The sequence below is a fragment of the Neovison vison genome, chromosome 2 (genome assembly GCF_020171115.1).
Source record: "Neovison vison isolate M4711 chromosome 2, ASM_NN_V1, whole genome shotgun sequence".
NCBI classification, from domain to species: Eukaryota; Metazoa; Chordata; class Mammalia; order Carnivora; family Mustelidae; genus Neogale; species Neogale vison.
In genome coordinates, this window is record NC_058092.1 from 107,402,382 (window position 1) to 107,411,011 (window position 8,630).

The 8,630-nt window shown below is 39.2% G+C and overlaps 1 pseudogene; it reads left to right on the forward strand.

Annotated features, from left to right (window-relative positions):
• The first annotated feature begins 3,644 nt into the window (after positions 1-3,644).
• Positions 3,645-4,003, forward strand: LOC122898831 (annotated as a pseudogene).
• Positions 4,004-8,630: the final 4,627 nt, after the last annotated feature.

The window sequence follows — 8,630 nt, forward strand, 5'->3', positions numbered from 1 at the left end:
CAAATAAACAAATAAAATCTTTAAAAATAAATAAATAAAAATAAAAAAGAATTATTTTGTGAGGTATGAGAAAGTCTGAAAAAGATATCTTGGGATCAGCACTGAAGGAGTTGTAACCTTCAGTGTAGAAAGGTCATTATTCCTATAATAAACAAAATGTCAGTCCTCTTTCTGTTTTATTCAAAGAACAGTTGTTAGCCAAATAGCATTCCTCCTGATTCTGATAAAGCATAGAACAAGTTAATACAAACTGTAAATATAGTAAAATAATAGCCAATAAGCATAATGTCTGAGAAGAAATAGGTAAATATTAGAAGAGAGCTTTTTCTGTAGTGAAGTGAGATAAGTAATGTGGAAGATGTTTTCACAAATTTTTGAATAATGACTGAAGTAAAAGATGCCCTTTCAGGATGCTCAGGTCATGATCCCAGCATCCTAGGATCAAGTCCTGCATGGGACTCCTTGCTCAGTGGGGAGCCTGCTTCTCCCTCTGCCTACCACTCCCACTGCTTGTGCCCTCTCTCTTTCTCTCTCTGACAAATACATAAATAAAATATTTTTTTAAAAAGATCCCTTTTCTCCCATAAGATAATACTAACAAAAACCATTTTTTCAACTACGTTTATCTGAGCCCTGTTTTCATTATTTTTATTAGCTTGAATTTATTACTTCAAGTTCTAAGTGACCTGATTTTTTTTTTGTTTCCAAATGAATACTTTATCAGATCATTTGAACATTAAATTTATCCTCCTTTACAATCCAAAATAGTTCCCTGAAGTTTGTTCTATGTGCTTACTTTGCTTATTTGTTTTCTAAACTCTTTGGCACAATTTCTGGGGGTTCAGACCGCCATGATACAGGTCAGGAGAGAACTTTTCTTTTGGGCTGCCAATTCTGATAAATGCCACAATTTTTAATCTTAAGAACAAAGTATCAGGATTTTGTAAGAAAACCAGACTATTATGCAAATGCCTTGACTGCCAAGAGTTTATTATTTCTCAATACACGATAATTTTGTTTCTTCATCAGAAGAAAAAAAAGGCATGACACATTATTGAACGTATTTTGGACCACATCAAATTGTTACAGTCGAATGGGGAAAAAATGCTTTCAGAGTTGAATGCAACCCTTGCAACAGCATACAATGCCTGCTCTCTCCCACGTTGAAACATTCAACTTTAAAGGTTGCTGTATGCCCTCTGCATAAGATCTAACAAACTACTGAAAGCCACCTTCAATTAAAAACTCTCTATAGGGGCGCCTGGGTGGCTCAGTGGGTTAGGCCCCTGCCTTCAGCTCAGGTCATGATCTCAGGGTCCTGGGATTGAGCCCCGCATCAGGCTCTCTGCTCAGCAGGGAGCCTGCTTCCTCCTCTCTCTCTGCCTGCCTCTCTGCCTACTTGTGATCTCTCTCTGTCAAATAAATAAATAAAATCTTTAAAAATAAAAAAAAATAAAAACTCTCTATAATTCTAGGTCCATGTTAGATCCAACTCTTCAGAAATGATCTGAGTGAGTGGTAGCCATCACCCATTGCAATACCTGACAAACCCACTGCGAATTCAGATTTTCTAATTTTAATAGAAATGAAAATTTAAAAGTTGGTTAAGAAATGACCTACTGTGGGTCACCTGGGTGGCTCAGTCGGTTGAGCATCTACCTTCAGCATGACCTCAGGTCATGACCTAAGCTGAAGGTAGATGCTCAACCGACTGAGCCACCCAGGTGGCTCCCTACCAAGCACGGAGCCTGATGCAGGGCTCCATCCCAGGATGACGCTGGGGTCACAATCTGAGCTAAAGGCAGACACTTGACGACTGAGCCACCCAGGCGCCCCCCACATCAAGCTTCTTGCCCAGCGAGGCACCTACTTCTCCTTCTGCCTGCCTCTCTCTCACTTTCTCTATCTCTGACAAATAAATAAATCTTAAAAAAAAAAATACACACACAAAAACAGGCTGGCCAGTCAACTTAAACTTAAGATAAATAACAAATGACTTTTTTAGTATAAGTATGCTCTAAATGTTGCATAGGAAATATTTATATTTTTTAAAAAGTCATCTTTTGGGACGCCTGAATGGCTTAGTTGGTTAAGCATCCGCCTTGGGCTCAGATCATGATGCCAGAACCCTGGGATAGAGCCCTGCATTAGGCTCTCTGCTCAATGGAGAGCCTGTTTCTCCCTCTGCCTAATGCTCCCCTGCTTTTGCTCTCTCTCTCTCACTCTCGCTCTATCTCATAAATAAAATATTTAAAAATTTTTTAAAAATTAAAAGATCATCTTTTATCTGGAAACCCTATTCCTGGAGGTTAAAATTTTAAGGAAGAGTAATCCAGATTATTTGGGAGGTGGGCAGAGACTAGAAACAGAAAATCCACTTAGGTAAATAACTACTGCAGAAATCCAGGGGAGGGGCCCCTGGGTGGCTCAGTGGGTTCAGCCTCTGCCTTCGGCTCAGGTTGTGATCTCGGGGTCCTGGGATAGAGCCCTGCGTGGGGCTCTCTGCTCAGCAGGGAGCCTGCTTCCCCCACCACCCCCTCCCGCCTCTCTGCCTACTTGTGATCTCTTTCAAATAAATAAATAAAATCTTAAAAAAAAAAAAAAAAAGAAATCCAGGGAAACAATTACAAGGATCAGACATAGGTCAGTGAAGCTGAAAAGATAATGATTGCCATAAATACTGTTGTGACAAAATAAGGTTTGCCATGGGATTCTATGCATAGGGAGTGAAAGGAAGTGGTGATGTCAAAGAAAGCTTTTGGATGATATCAATATCAGAGACTGGTGATGCAGGAAACAGAGGCAGAAGAAAAGTTATTAAATTTTCTTATTGCCTACAGCCCATTGACAAGTCCTTGAAATAGAGTGACTTTATGCTAGGAACTCAGCTGCCTCCATGCTAATACTTTGCTAATACTTTACTAATAGTTTGCTAAGGGCGAAAGGCCATCTTAGCCCAACCCCCAAGACCCTGTAAGTCTACCTTAACATATAAAAATTACTGTGGAAACTTCCTTTATCTCTACCCGCCAAGATACATGTTGGCAATCATCCCCCAAGTATATGACCCACAAATACACATCTGAAGGGTCTCATGACTTGGGTTTTACTAGACAGTAAAAAATGACCTTTTCCAAACAATAGCTAGCCCCCTAAAAGTCCTGGAAACCTTCCTTCCAAAATTCTTTAGAGACTCACATTCTCCCTAACCCCCTCCCAGTGTGAAAGTTTATAATAGGCCACTCCTCATGACCCTGGTGCAGCTTTTTCTGCCCACAGGTCCTATCCCCATGGTTTAATAAAATCACCTTTTCCACCAAAGACGTCTCAAGAACTCTTTCTTAGCCATCGGCTTTAAACCCTAATGTCTTTTCCTAACTGGAAGTTCAGGTTTCTTTGGTTGAAATTTATTTGTTGGATTGGTTGGTGGGACTTTCAGGTAAAAATGCTTATTAAGCATATGAAATCATAGGGCATCTGCCCAAAAGAGAGATTGGGATCTAGACCTAAAGTTATGCATTAGTGCAAGAGACTATAGTTGCAGAAAATGACAGCACCTTAGTTAAAAGAGATAAGCAAAAGGACGCAAAGAATGCTTCATGAAATACCTGTTTCAGGCGTCTGAGAAAATTCAACTATTTAAGATGGAAGCAGAGATCAATAAGATGGAACTTATGTTCCAGAAAGCTGACTCTGATCTGGATTATATTCAGTACAGACTGGAATATGAAATCAAGACTAATCATCCTGATTCAACAGGCAAGAAAAATCCCGTTATACTCTTAAAAGAATTGTTAGCAATAAAGTCTCAATATCAAGCTTTGCAAGCACACGTTAAACCAATTGCTGTCAAGCAGAAAGAGACTAAGAGCTGTGTTTGTGCTTCTGTTCTTAATGACCATAACACAACACTACAAGGCAACCAGACCTGGGGCTATCACCATGGACTAAAGAAGAGAAAACTGTAGCAGAGCAATTAAAGTCTCACACATCAGACTTATGAAGAATAGACTTGCAAAAGAGAACTCTCATGGAGAAGAGATCCATTCCAGAAAAATTTAGGAAGGTGTCTTGTTAGCACTTAATGACTAGAGGTGGGGGGATGGCAAAGGAGAAGGGGATTTGGCTTGAGTGATTAGGTAGTTGATACCTTTCACAAAAGAGAGCAGTATAGAAAGGGAAGATATTAATTAATAAAGTTCAGCCAAAAGGATGGAATGGGAATCAAGGGATTTTTAAAATATATGCACACATACTTAGTCTTATAATTTCAGGCAAGGAAGTTTCTTAACACTATTTTGCATCTGTTTTTGTGTAACTGGGATAACATAGATGTTCTGATCTATTGTAAAAGAATATTTATGTACTATCAGTCAGTCAAATGTGAATGGACATGCTTCGGAAATTAAAGGATAGAAAAAAAAGAGAGAGAGAAACATCTGTTTCAGATGATGGGAGAAAGAAGACGCAGTCTGGAAAGAGCAGGACAATATAAGCCAATAGAGTTTCAAGATAAAAGAGTTTGGGCAGCAGCACATGTTCAGAGATGAGAAACAAATCTAAGGAGAGTAGATGAAATGGAAACCATGGTTCAAGTGAGTGAGGAACGTATAGAAAGTGAGTAAATATAGGCAGATAGTTAGCATACGACACTTTTTCAAGAAACATGGCAATGAAGAAAAACTAATCAAATGGTACCTGGGATGCGAGGTAGGATGGGGTAGGAATAGAAAATTATGTCTTGTGAAAGTTGCAAATTAAAGATGAAGAAAATATATATGCCCAAGAAAACAAGTAAGACTGGTGCTGGGGGAGACAAGGAAACAAGTTAGGGCTGTGTGTGGAAGTATTACTCTCGGAAAAATCAAGGCACCTTTTTAGAGAAAATGTGTATAGACATTTTGAAGTGGAAGAGGGAGAAGCTGACAACTCACGTGCAGTGGCTTTGATTCTCAATGAATAATAATAAGTCAAACTGCTACAAACAAGAGGTAGAGATGGTGTTGGTTCTAGCTTTAGAGATGTGGGTAATTTGGGGAAGTGTGTGACTAAAATTGTATGAAGAAAAAGACTGTCTAATGCTCTGAGACCCCAGAGTGAGAAGGTATAAATGTTCATGAAACTACGGAGCATTTCTCTGCCAACACCCAGAAGCTAGAGGAAAGAAAGTAAGCAGAGGAATTACCCAGAATTGGAGTACCAATTGACAAATTAGATCAGTATCTTGAGATGGAAGATTCTAGAGCCCCAGAAGAAGGAGATGAGACAGGGAAACAAGAGAAGCTAGAAGGAGTTTGTTGGGCTGAGGAGAGAGGTTAAATTCTGGAAGCTGATGTTGACAGCAGCTTCAAAAGTGAAGGAGTGGGAGTAGCAAAGGATGGGCAATGAGAATATGTATCCAAAAAAATTATAAGTAAAAATATATTGTTGGGACGCCTTTGTGGCTCAGTCGGTTAAGTGTCTGCCTTCCACTCAGGACATGATCTTAGAGTCCTGGGATCAAGTCCCACATTGGGCTCCCTGCTCAGCAGGAAGCCTGTTTCTCCCTTTCCCTCTGCCCCTCCCCCGGCTTGTGCTCTCTCTCAAATAACTAAATAAAATCTTTTAAAAACAAACAAACAAATAAAAGATGAAAAGCCCTATGAATATTAGGCATAGTATAGGTATAGGAAATCTGAGTAAGATGTACAAACAATAAAATCTCAAATACCATAGCAATTAGGGAAATGCAAGTTCTTAAAAACTGAGATGTTATTTTTGCCTACTAACTGGACAAATACTTTAAAGATTGAGAGTAACGTATTGGCGGCACTATGAAAAAACAGGCACTTTCATACCTAGTTTGCACATTGCAGTAACCTTTTCAGTGTGTAATTTAGCAGTACCTATGAAAATTCTACCTGTTTATATCCTACAACCCAGCATTTATATTTTTAATATTCTGAGGCATTTATGTCACAAAAACTTTTTCACAAATGCTCAGAGAAATATGTGCAAGGTTAGCCATTGCAATGTTGGTACACTATTAAGAAATTTTAAACAACCCAAATGCAGATTAATAGTGAAAATAAATCAGGGATATGTACGTAATGGAGAACTTGCATACTTAGCAGCCATTAAAATGAATGAAGCGGATCTAAAGGTATTAAAATGGGATGATGTCCAAGGTATACTATTAAATGAAAAAAGCATAAAATAAGTATTGTCTGGAGCACCTGGGTGGCTCAGTGGGTTAAGCCTCTGCCTTTGGCTCAGGTCATGATCTCAGGGTCCTGGGATCGAGCCCCCGCATCAGGCTCTCTCCTCAGCAGGGAGCCTGCTTCCCCCTCTCTTCCTCTCTGCCTGCCTCTCTGCCTACTTGTGATCTCTCTCTCTGTGTGTCAAATAAATAAATAAAATCTTTTTTAAAAATAAGTATTATCTTATAAATAATAATAATTATACTAAATATACAAATTAGAGTTGGAGAAATCTACCGAACTGTTAATAGTTTATCTCTGAAGAGTGGGATTACTAGGAGATTTCTACCTTTTCATAGTTCTGTAATTTTAATGTGCTATGACTTTGTATTACCTCTATAATTATGTAAAACAGAAATATAAAACACACACAAAAAAAGAAATATAAAACAATTTTGTTTTAAAATTCATCACTAAACAAACAGTAGCTGTTATAATGGGCCCCAAAGCCTGGTTTTGCTTCAGACTTTAGTTTTCCCTACCATGGAATTTGTGATTGTATGCTCAGGGGCAAGAGAAATTTAGAAATTAAGAAACTGAAAATATATTTAAATTGCTACTTTCGTATTATTTGGGAAGATGAAAGTGAGAACTGGGACCATACTTCATTCTCCATTCTGTCCCCAGCATCTAGTACAGTGACATATAACAGGCATGAGGTAAAATTTATTATTTTTTTAAAGATTTTTATTTATTTATTTATTTGACAGACAGAGATCACAAGTAGGCAGAGTAGCCGGCAGAGAGAGAGGGGGAAGCAGGCTCCCTGCTTAGCAGAGAGCCCGATGTGGGGCTCAATCCCAGGACTCTGGGATCATGACCTGAGCCGAAGGCAGAGGCTTAACCCACTGAGCCACCCAGGCGCCCCATCATGAGGTAAAATTTATTAAATATAGAACCTCTTTCAGGAGAGTTACTTTTTAAAAGTGTGATAATATTTTGAAAATGTATCTAAATTCAAAAAAATGTTTTGAGTAGTTAATATGTACACGGTATAGTTTGAGACACTCAATTCCCCATCTTAGAGCCCTGGGTTATATCTCTCCAGAACTATTTTGTATATTTATAAAACCTATGTACGTACAGAGAGAAAAGAGTGTGTGTGCACCTACCTTGGCATGCAGGTGTCCTGTAGAATTTTTTGGGGGGGGGGAACTGCATAAAACCTTAGTGGATGGGCATCTGGTTGGCTCAGTAGGTTAAGCTTCTGCGTTTGGCTCGGATCATGATCTTGGGGTCCTGGGATCAAGCCAGGAGCTTGACTTCGAGCTCTTTGCTCACCAGGAGTCTGCTTCTTCTTCCCACTCTCCCTCTATGCTCTCCCAATGTCTCTCTCATAATAAATAAATGAAATCCTTTAAAAACAAAAACAAAAAAACCTTAGAGGAAATGGTGATAAGTTTTGCATTCAAGGTATATGTGAGCATGTATAATACCTAATACTAAGTGAAATAGTTTTGACTTTTCTGATTCAAATGTTCTAAGTAAACTCTTTTTTTAATTTATTTTTTAATTTCTATTTATTTATTTATTTTTAAAGATTTCATTTATTTATTTGACAGACAGAGATCACAAGTAGGCAGAGAGAGGCAGGCAGAGAGAGAGGAAGGAGGAAGCAGGCTCCCCGCTAAGCAGAGAGCCCAACACAGGGCTCCATCCCAGGATCCTGGGATCCGAGCCGAAGGCAGAGGCTTTAACCCACTGACCCACCCAGGTGCCCCTATTTTTTTAAATTTTTTAAAATATTTTTATTTAGTTATTTGGGAGAGAGAAAGAGAAAGCAGGAGAGGAGAGAAGGTCAGAGGAAGATGCAAATTCCCCACGGAGCAGGAGCCCTATGCGGGACTCGATTCCAGAACTCAGGGATCATGACCTGAGCCGAAAGCAGTCACTTAACCAACTGAGCCACCCAGGCACCCCTAAATAAATTTAAGATTTTTTCCAGGAAAAGAGATTTTAGAGCTTCACTGATCTTGTTGACAAATAGTTCTCAAATTTGAGCATACATCACAGTCCCCTAGAGGGGCTGGTTAAAGCACAGATATGCAAACACCTCCAAAGTTTCAGATTCATTAAGGCAGGAACCCAGGTCCAAGAATTAGCATTTCTAACAATTTTCCATGTGATGCCACTAATCCAGAGAACCACTGCATAGACCAAAAAACTGGCTCGTGACCCATCTTCTCCCACTCATGTGATCCACTTACAAGGTATTACTTGAGCCATTAACCTTGGCTGCCCCAGTCCTGGCAGAGCTGTGGAAATATTCTTCTACTGACCTGGGCTCCAATTTAATCTAGTGGGATCATTTTCTCACTCACTATGGGAGTGTCTGAAACTTGATCCTGTTTTAGCTGAAGTATTCATGAAGCTTCTTAGTTCAGCGTGAGA